The sequence below is a fragment of the Bufo gargarizans genome, chromosome 2, assembly GCF_014858855.1.
Source record: "Bufo gargarizans isolate SCDJY-AF-19 chromosome 2, ASM1485885v1, whole genome shotgun sequence".
NCBI lineage: Eukaryota > Metazoa > Chordata > Amphibia > Anura > Bufonidae > Bufo > Bufo gargarizans.
Window position 1 is genome coordinate 518,089,292 of NC_058081.1, and position 11,230 is coordinate 518,100,521.

Below are 11,230 nucleotides of genomic sequence, written 5' to 3' on the forward strand. Positions count from 1 at the left end.
ACTGGTGGGATGATGAAAATCACTCAATTCTTGACCTGTGACTCATCCTACGTGGTCTACCAACTGACCTTCCCGTGTGGGAAGTGGTATGTTGGTGAGACCACGTGGGATGTAAAGACACGATTGAATCAACATCGCTACTCCATCAGGAAAGAAAAGATGGATTTACCAGTGTCCAAACATTTTAAAGAGGCAGGGCACACACAGAGTGATTTGAGATTTCGTATTTTGGAACAGGTAGAATTGGGGAGGCGTGGTGGAGATAGACAGGCTATCCTTAAAAAACGCGAGTTATACTGGATATATACGCTAAAGACGTTAAAACCTAATGGGTTAAACGTGGACTTTAGGGTGGATTAGTGTAGTTTGGCCCTGGCACTGCCCATATCTTATGCCTTCTCTACTCTGCAGGATCCGTATTCCTTTCTGTAGGTCAAATGCACGTGTGTTTCTGCATTTGAATGATTATCTTGAATCAAGTATAATTTTTTATGAGAATTGCTAAAATTTTCTCTTTTTGTTTTTAGATTCATTTTGATCTCACTGCCTTGGCGGAGGCACTGCATGATGTGACGTTCATCCTGGTTCCAGTTGGCTCCCCAATATCTATTTACTCTATTCAACCAATATATGCCTGGTTCAGTGCTTTACTATTTGTGCGGATTTTGTTGTACATTGTTCTGGATGCCCCCGTATACCGTTCATATAGAAAAATTTAATCCGTTTGACCATGGTACCTGCATTATTATGGTTGTTCTTCACCTTTTTTCCTTGTATTGAATGCTTATATTCATTTATGGGTATCAATGTTGTTACTTTTTGAGAGAATAGTGGCGTTCCGTGGGGATCCCCCTGCGATGTAGGGTTGTTTTCCCATTGTTCACGCCGACATCTCATTATTATGAATTGTCAATCAATATGTGACAATCATATACAAACCATGTAAAACAATTTTTTATAATTTAATTATGGATCTTTGGGGCACTGTGCCCGACTACCATACGTGCTTTGACATGTGGGTGGCCGTGCGGCATTGCCCTAGGACCCATTCATTTATAATATCGGGTTCCATGGACTAGCAGCTCTATTGAGATCACTTTGATCATGTGATATGTGTTGGGTGGCACCCATTACTGCTCTGACATGCGCACAATGCATTTGATCCAGTTTCGTCCATCTTAGTTATGGGCGTTAGCCAGCCGCTCGAAAACGGAGGAATCGCGAGATTTGATATATTCGCGCATGCGCTAATTACGTGTATTTTCACGCATGCGCTAATTACGTATAGTATTTTCGCGCATGCGCAAATCATGCATGGGGACGCCAATGGAGCATGTTTAACGCCAACCATGCAGCTGCCCACCTGACAGTGAGTTTTTAATTCACCTTATTAGGGTAATCACTGACACTTATTATGTTATATTCCATATAAATCACGATATGTGGAATTAATGTAGTTTTAGTTTGATGTATTATTTTGGCCAAATGAGGCCAATTTGTTATATGTATTTTTTATGATCACATGTATTGTTCGTTCACTGTATATTCACTGTATTATGTTCAATTGATGTTAATCTATTTTCGATTGATGCCCTTATTTAAAGTGTGTCTGTAACACATGTGCACTGTGCTTGATAAAGACAGCAACAAGCTGTTGAAACGTCGCCTGATTTTGGGTCCAATAAATCATCAACTTTTGAATTGATTTGGAGTGCTGCTGGCTATTTTTCACTTCTAGTACATTGGACCAAGGTGCTGGTCCACACTGGCCGGACGTGCACCCCCTGCTTATACAGTGTGCTGCTTCCTCACTTGCTTCAAATTGCCAGGATTCTAACCTATTCCCTGGCATAATCCAGAGTCAGACTACAGAGAGAAGTCGCAGCATCCTGCAGAAGCAGAGATTCCATTTACGTCTGTTAGTACAGAAGAGCCAAAGAGAAACCGATGTAGTAGAGTTAAGATTGTTTGCCTGCCAGAGTTAATGCTAAAGCCTGCTGGAACCAAGATAAATTCTGTAAACCGTTTGAAGAAATGTTTATGCAATGTAAAGCTGCCATTGAACTTCATCACAAGGTCTGAACTCAAATATTTCTTCAAATCTCTCAATTGTTCACCCTATTTGTCTGCTTCAGAGCCAACGCCTGGAGTTCCAGCGTATCCAGGTAGGAGTACTGTGACACATGCACAAAGCATTAAGGGACATTATAGGCCACCCTATATCACTGGGCCATCCCTACACCTGGGTACCAACACCATTTCTTGAAGGGACTCCTTCCCGTTGTTGCTTCATTGCAACTGGCATCACAAAACACTTATCTCATCTTAAAGGGTTTCTGTCACCTGTAAAATGTGTATTAAGCTGGCTGACATTAGTGATGTGCTAATGTCAGCTGAACATAACTATATTAGTGCCATCTCACTGCCTAAAGCCTTTATTGAGAAAAATGAACTTTTATAATATGCTAATTAGCCTCTAGGAGCAGGGGGCAGTTGCACCTGCTCCTAGAGGCTCAGTTTTCCCACCTCTTTTCATGCCCTTCTTCTCTTGCTTGACAGGGCAGCGCTGTTCTCCTCCCGCCGGCCATGTCTACTAAGAAAATCTCGCCCCTGCGCCGTCCCGTTCAGTATTCGGCGCAGGCGACTTTACTATTTTAGTATGGCTGTATAGCTGATCCGGTACTGCTCTTACTGGGAGTAGGCAAAGTGCTGGGTGGGTGACTACTCCCCATGTTCCAGGCCGGGTCTTGATTGGCCTATAAAAAACCCAGCCAGGAGTGTCAGCTGGAAGTGATTAGCTCTGACAGAGGAGCTCTGGAAATCGCTGGTGTGGGAACTGAGCTCTGTGCTGGGCGGTGAAAGCTGAGGCCTGTGTCTTGGGAGTGCAGGCCAACTAAAGCCTGCATTTGGACTGCTAGAGGCAGAACCGCCGACAAGGTGACCTTTTTTTTATGCACAAACTTTCTACTCGGTGTGAACAAACCCCAACCTTGCAAAGAGTGTTTTTGTTTGACTTTATCTATATATATATATATATATATATATATATATATATATATATATAAAAAAGGATGTATGTATGTATGTATGAAAACTCAAAAACACAACCATCCTATTCAACAAAACTTGGTATACGCATCCCTTGCTACCTGGAAAGAAATCTTGTGGGGGTACCGTTCCAGAGATATAACCCAAAAATTATCTGCATTATCCAATACAAATTAAATATGGATGGGCACTCATATAAGGAGATATAGGACACACTTTAATATTAAAATAATTGATAATAAAAAATACAATTCATACATAAAAATATTGTTCATACAAAAAGATATTCTATTGGATACCACACAGTCCTGGTTTTAAACTGAAACCAGCAGTCCAAACAGCCAAGTTGTATACTGATAATTAATCCTGATTGCAGGAAAAAACAGAGGCTGTTCGGACGGCAAGTTCCTGCCAAGCCAGGCAAGATGATTATACACAATACGTATAAAAAATGCTTAACATGTTTGGCTAAGCAGAATAAAAATTCATTCAGTATAGTCCTATATAAAGGGAAGCAAAAATAAATGCTTATTTGACACTGAGTATTTGACTCAATTGGTTTTTCACCTGCATCCGGAGATATTATTTCACATATGTAGCAATCTCTATAGGAAAGATGGGCTTCCTTCTTTAACTGTTGCTATATTTGTATCAAAGTTCTGTCTTTAAATGTAAATGATGTTTTTCCTCTTGTTACTTGGATGTAGTAGTTTAATAAGCTTAACCCACTATGTGGGCTTACCTTCACCTGCGTGCCTCTGTTCGTTTGGTGGGTTTGCGGTCCACAGTATATGCCGGCGTCCCGGCTCTGAAGTTCACCGCGTCCCACGTGTCTCTCAGCTGGCTTGCAGGGCTTGAATCAATAGGAGGATCACCCGACGCAGGTTAATGACGTCTCAGGGTTTCTGTCCTTACGGAATAAGACCGTTCTTTTTTCTTTCTTAATTCTTTATAGTGCACTCTTTATTCATAGATCATCTGTGGTTCAGGGTATTCCGCCAGACGCGTTTCGAGGAGACGCTGTCCTCTTCCTCAGTGGCATACCCCAAATCTTACAACGGTCTCTATTTATACTGATTTTCGATCTATTTCAAAACCCGATCTGGATTCTAATTATGTCTCAAAGGAAACCCCGGTCTGGATCTATTTTTTATTCCATATTTTATTCGCGTTTTTGCTGCGATTCTTTTCATTAGATTGCTTTCTTGGTCTTTCTTAAATAGTAGGCTATTAAGCTTCATCTCAACAAAATTTCTCATACATTTTTTCTTCCTATTTGCCCATATACAGGTTTTTCTTTTCTTCACATATCATTAAAAATCAATCAGCATTGACTAAAAATCATTATATAAACAAATTCAATTAAAATAAATAAATACATGCGAATTTTACAGCTTTGATATTTCCTCTTTTTTCGCAGGTACTCGCAGATACATTTATAAGAAAAAACGCATATGCGATTTTATTGCGTTTTTTTGGGGAATTGCCCATATTTTAGTTCTTATGGTATTCTTAAAATTCTCAGATTATTCAAATTCATAGGGAACCAATTCAGATGTTTTATACATTAATTTTTCTAAATTAATTTTTCTAAATACCTTTCAACCTCTCTCTTGAATATGGATATAGAAGGGAAAGAGGGTGGCCTATGTGGGGTGGAGGGAGAGTTGCAGTGCTGGAAAACAGCCAAACTTGCAACTCTCCATCAACGCCCACACAGAACACCCATGTCTATAAAAAGCCGAAAATTTCTAATTCGGCATTTAAGCCTCTTGGTAACATGCTACCGAATTCATAAATTTTTCTCGATTCTGCCCGCGATAGTCTTTCGATTTGGTTGCCTCCCCGCCAATGTTTCTCAACCTTCTCCAGTGCCGTAAAGGAGAGGCCCCTAGGGTCTTGATTGTGTGCATCCTTGAAGTGTCTGGACAGCGAATGTTTGTCATAACCTTTACTGATATTATTCAGGTGTTCTGCTATCCTGACCTTCAAGGTGCGTTTAGTTCTCCCTATATATTGTTTTTGACAAGGGCACTGGACTAGGTATATAACATTATCAGAATTACAGGTGAGAAAATGTTTAATTGTCATTGAGTGGGAGTTCTGTGTGGAGACAACCGAAGTGGTTTTCCTCGGAAATTTAGTTTTTCTACATCCCAGGCATTTTCCACATCGAAAGAAGCCTTTAGGTTGCAACCAGTTGGTAACCGTACTTTTTTTACGTCTATCTTTCACTGAAGGGGCTACTTGAATCCCTAAATTTGGGGCCCTTGAGTAAATTATTTTCGGTGTTAAAGGCAACAGCATCCCTATTATTTTGTCATTGTATAAATGGTGCCAATGTGCCTTTATAATATGTTCAACCTGTCTTGCCTGAATATTGTATGGCAGAATAATCCGAAAGCTTAAATCTTCCTCCTGTTTTATTTTTTGAGTTGGCTGAAAAAAGGTATTCCTATCCAAATTTTTTACTTTCTCGAGGGCATCATTTATAATGAATTCTGGGTATTCCTTTTCTTTGAATTGGTCCCTCATAATATTTGCCTCCTCCACAAATGTATCATCTTCCGTGCAATTCCGTTTCAACCTTCGGAATTGGCCGAAAGGGACATTTGTAAGCCACCTTGGTAGGTGGCAGCTTGTAAAGGGAATATACCCATTTTTTGCTGTGGGCTTGTGGAATGTATTGCATCTATATTTGTTTTCTTTACATGTGATCGCAATATCCAAAAACTCTATCTTTTCACTTCCAAAATTGGAGGTGAATTTTAAATTATTGTCGTTAACATTAATCTTTTTGATAAAGTTTTCAAGGTCTTCTCTTGTTCCACCCCAAATAAAGATAATATCATCTATATACCTCCGCCATAGGACCAGGTCTACCCCCAGTTTGGGATCAATATTCTTAGTCTCCCAATGCGACAAAAATAAATTGGCATAACTGGGGGCAAACCTGGTACCCATGGCGGTGCCTCTCTTCTGTAAATAGAATTGATCAGAAAATAAAAAATAATTATGGTGTAGAATATAGTCCACTCCTTCCAATACATAATCAATCTGCTTCCCATTCCACAATTTATTTTTGGATAATTGTTCCCTTAGGGCTAATATGCCCTGATCGTGATTTATTATGGTATAGAGGGACTGGATGTCCAGGGTACCCATAATCCAATGGTCCAGGACATGCAGTTCCTCCAAAATACCAATAATTTCAGTTGTGTCCCGTATATAAGATCTAATTTTTCTTACTTCAGGTTGAAGCAGAGTATCTATATATTTTGACAGATTTACGGTTAGGGATCCAATTCCCGAAATAATAGGACGACCTGGTGGGTCCACAATACTTTTGTGGACTTTTGGCAAGCAATAAAATATGGGTAGTCTCCCTTGTGTATTCATAATGAAATCAAATTCTTGTTGTGTTAGTATATTTTCTTCTAACCCTTTTTTGCAATAAAGGGAAAGGGACCGTCTAAAATCCTCCATTGGATCTCTTTTCAATGGCATGTAGGTGGTTAAATCCGCTAACTGTCTGAGGCATTCTACGTTATATTGTTCCTCTCCCCAGATCACTATGGCTCCTCCCTTATCTGCCGGACGGATGACTACTTTTTCATTTTTTTGTAATTCTCTTATAGCCTTTGTTTCCCCATTTGTTAGATTATTTCTATACCCTTTTTTTATTTTTAATTTCTCTAGATCCACTTCTACACTTTTTTGAAATGTGGCCATCTCCGGGCCAATTTCAGTTCTTGGGAATTTCTTTGATTTATTTTTTAATTGTGTATGGATATAAGGATCTTTTAACGGTATACCTAAAATTAGTGGGTTTTTGATGAAATATTTTTTTAAACAAATTTTTCGAATGAACTTTTGAATACCTATGTAGGTATCAAATTTATTCAAGGTAGCCGACGGCGCAAATTTTAGGCCTTTATTTAAGAGTGTAATCTGAGCACTAGTAAGATTAACTGTGCTCAGATTTATAATATTGTCATTTAATTTTAATGATGATTTCTGTGATCTCTTTCTCTGGGATCTTCGGGTCTTCCTCTTCTTTGGTGATTTTCCCTGTGTGGGTAATTCTCCCGTGTGTTCCCTAGATCGTGATTCTCTTGTGTATCTCGTGTCCACCTCTCGTGTGTTGGGTGTCCTTGGTTTCTCTGGCCTTGTGGTACCCTGTGTCTCAGATTGTAGGGCGTTCTGTATGTGTGAGGTGTTGACTTCTTGTGATCTACTTGTTGTGGGGGTCTTTGTTTTAATCGTGGTGAATGGTGAGGGGGGGTGTGGTCTAAAAAAGAATTATCGGCTAAAGTTTCGTATCTATTTTGTGTCGGTATATTATATCTTTTTAATTCCTTTTGTTCACGGATTGTTGTGTGGGGATTCTCTTCTATATGTTCTTCTCTACTATATTCTTTCTCATCTTTTTTAGTATTATTTCTATATTTCTTTGTTTTTTTTACTATAATTTCTTGTTCAGTTTTATCCAGGCTTTTATGTAATCTTTCTTGCCACATTTCATATGTCTGGTCTTTTGGGAGTTTATCAATTTTTGTTTTTAATCTCATTATTTTTTCGGATATACTATCCAAAAGGATAGTTCTCCTTTTGATAATTAATTCCATAAGAGCTCGAGATTGTATGTGTAATAAATCTTCCCATTCTCTATTGAAATCCTCACCCATTAGATCTTGTGCTGGGGTTTTTGACAGTTGTAGTCCTTTTGGTACTTTATCATGATCCAAATATAATTTTAGGGAACGAATTTCCCAAATTTGTCTCAATTTTTTATGTAATAGGTCCTCCAATTCTCGGAAGGATTCAGCTGTAGATATTCCTTCCTGATCATTATCCTTACCCTCTATATTTTCAAAGCTGTAATTTTCTGCCACATAGGCCACCCTCTTTCCCTTCTATATCCATATTCAAGAGAGAGGTTGAAAGGTATTTAGAAAAATTAATTTAGAAAAATTAATGTATAAAACATCTGAATTGGTTCCCTATGAATTTGAATAATCTGAGAATTTTAAGAATACCATAAGAACTAAAATATGGGCAATTCCCCAAAAAAACGCAATAAAATCGCATATGCGTTTTTTCTTATAAATGTATCTGCGAGTACCTGCGAAAAAAGAGGAAATATCAAAGCTGTAAAATTCGCATGTATTTATTTATTTTAATTGAATTTGTTTATATAATGATTTTTAGTCAATGCTGATTGATTTTTAATGATATGTGAAGAAAAGAAAAACCTGTATATGGGCAAATAGGAAGAAAAAATGTATGAGAAATTTTGTTGAGATGAAGCTTAATAGCCTACTATTTAAGAAAGACCAAGAAAGCAATCTAATGAAAAGAATCGCAGCAAAAACGCGAATAAAATATGGAATAAAAAATAGATCCAGACCGGGGTTTCCTTTGAGACATAATTAGAATCCAGATCGGGTTTTGAAATAGATCGAAAATCAGTATAAATAGAGACCGTTGTAAGATTTGGGGTATGCCACTGAGGAAGAGGACAGCGTCTCCTCGAAACGCGTCTGGCGGAATACCCTGAACCACAGATGATCTATGAATAAAGAGTGCACTATAAAGAATTAAGAAAGAAAAAAGAACGGTCTTATTCCGTAAGGACAGAAACCCTGAGACGTCATTAACCTGCGTCGGGTGATCCTCCTATTGATTCAAGCCCTGCAAGCCAGCTGAGAGACACGTGGGACGCGGTGAACTTCAGAGCCGGGACGCCGGCATATACTGTGGACCGCAAACCCACCAAACGAACAGAGGCACGCAGGTGAAGGTAAGCCCACATAGTGGGTTAAGCTTATTAAACTACTACATCCAAGTAACAAGAGGAAAAACATCATTTACATTTAAAGACAGAACTTTGATACAAATATAGCAACAGTTAAAGAAGGAAGCCCATCTTTCCTATAGAGATTGCTACATATGTGAAATAATATCTCCGGATGCAGGTGAAAAACCAATTGAGTCAAATACTCAGTGTCAAATAAGCATTTATTTTTGCTTCCCTTTATATAGGACTATACTGAATGAATTTTTATTCTGCTTAGCCAAACATGTTAAGCATTTTTTATACGTATTGTGTATAATCATCTTGCCTGGCTTGGCAGGAACTTGCCGTCCGAACAGCCTCTGTTTTTTCCTGCAATCAGGATTAATTATCAGTATACAACTTGGCTGTTTGGACTGCTGGTTTCAGTTTAAAACCAGGACTGTGTGGTATCCAATAGAATATCTTTTTGTATGAACAATATTTTTATGTATGAATTGTATTTTTTATTATCAATTATTTTAATATTAAAGTGTGTCCTATATCTCCTTATATGAGTGCCCATCCATATTTAATTTACAATTTAACCTTTTTTTGAGGGGTGATCTCAAAATTTGTTTGGTGCACCTACCCTGAGGGCTATAGAGGTGAGCGGATCTCTTAAACCGTATTTAATTATCCAATACAAGCCTGCCAGCCTTTAACTGCTATTACACAAGGTCACATGTTCCTTATCAGCCAATAAGCTTGCAGGTCCTACTCCAGGTTCCTATACAAAATCATCACAGGTTTTAGCAGTTCGCAGGTCCTAAAATATTCAGTCATATGACGTATGATGGCACAACTACACTGCTATATGCATGGGGGCAGGGGCCACTATTAAACGGACGGGCGCTGTGGAGTTCACTGTTAAAGGGGCGGGCACCGTAGAGGTCACCGTTAGCGGTCACTGTTAAAGGGGCAGCCACCGTGAAAGTCACTGTTAACCGCCTCCGGACCGCCTAACGCAGATCTGCGGTCCGGAGGCGGCAGCGCTGCACAGACTGACGCATGCCGGCATTTCGTCAAGACGGGTCACGTCATCAGCTTGCCAGCCAATGATCGCGGCTGGCAAGCTGATGATTTTTAGAAAAAACAATCAAGTGCCAGATAACAGATCATATTAGTAAATATGATCTGTTATATGGCTGCCCTGCTCCTCTGCTGGTCCTTTTGGTCGGTTGGATCCAGCAGAGGAGCAGGCTTCACAGTGAGTAGCACCAACACCACACTTTAGCCCCAGATCACCCCCTGCACCCCAATTAACCCTTTGATCGCCCCTGTCAATCACTAGTGAAAGGAAAAAAGTGATCAGTGTAAACTGTCACTTTTTTTTTTCACTGGTATTGACCGTTAGGTTTTAGGATAGTTTAGGCCCCTTGGTTAGGTAGTTTAGGGATCAGTTAGCGCCCACCCCACCGCACCACAGTCACTGATTCGCTGATTAGCGTATCGCTAATCAGCATTTGTACTTTTATAGTATCTGGAAGTGATCAAAACTGATCACGGTCAGATCTATAATAGTATTAGTGTCACTTTAGTTCGCCCTCCACCCAAAACGCAGTGTTTGCCCGATCAGGCCTGATCGGTCGCCCACACGTGCGTTCGCCCACACCCGCCCCACCGCAGTGACAAAAAATTATTTTTTTTTGATCACTGCACATTCACTTTACACGCGCTGCGGCAATAAAAAAAATCTGTTTTGATATTTTTTATCAACCGCAGCGGCCTCCGGTACTTCGCTAGCCTCCCATTTGTAAGACAGGATTGCTTTTTTTCTTGGGTAGTCTCAGGGAATACCCCTAAATTTAGTTGCCCAAATGTCAAACAGGGGGTATTCTTCTGAAGAGGCCTACAGGCTTCTGACCCAGTCGGATGAGGAATGGGAACCCTCATCTGACGAATCTAGCGGGTCAGAATATGAACCTGTAGAAAGCAGTGGCACTCTGACCCAAAGTTCGGATGAGGGGGCTGAGGTCCCTGATAGCACCAGGCGTACCCGGCCCCGTGTCGCTAGACCACAGGTTGCGCAGGATCCGCTTCAAGGGCAGCAGAGTGGGGCTGGTGCTGTCGGATTACGTGGTGAGGCATACACCAGCAGCGCAGCCCATCCTGGACCTAGTACCAGCACTGCCGTACAACATGGTGAAGTGGCGAGCACCAGAAGGGCAGTTGAAGCTGGTACGGTGGCACGAGCAGTAGTTACCCCGTCGCAGCCACCGCAAAGACGGGCCCGTAGACCCCCTAGAATCCCTGAGGTGCTGGCAAACCCTGATTGGCAGTCCCCAACTTCAGCCGCACCTGTAGTTCCCCCTTTTATCGCCCAGTCTGGAGTTCGGGTTGAGA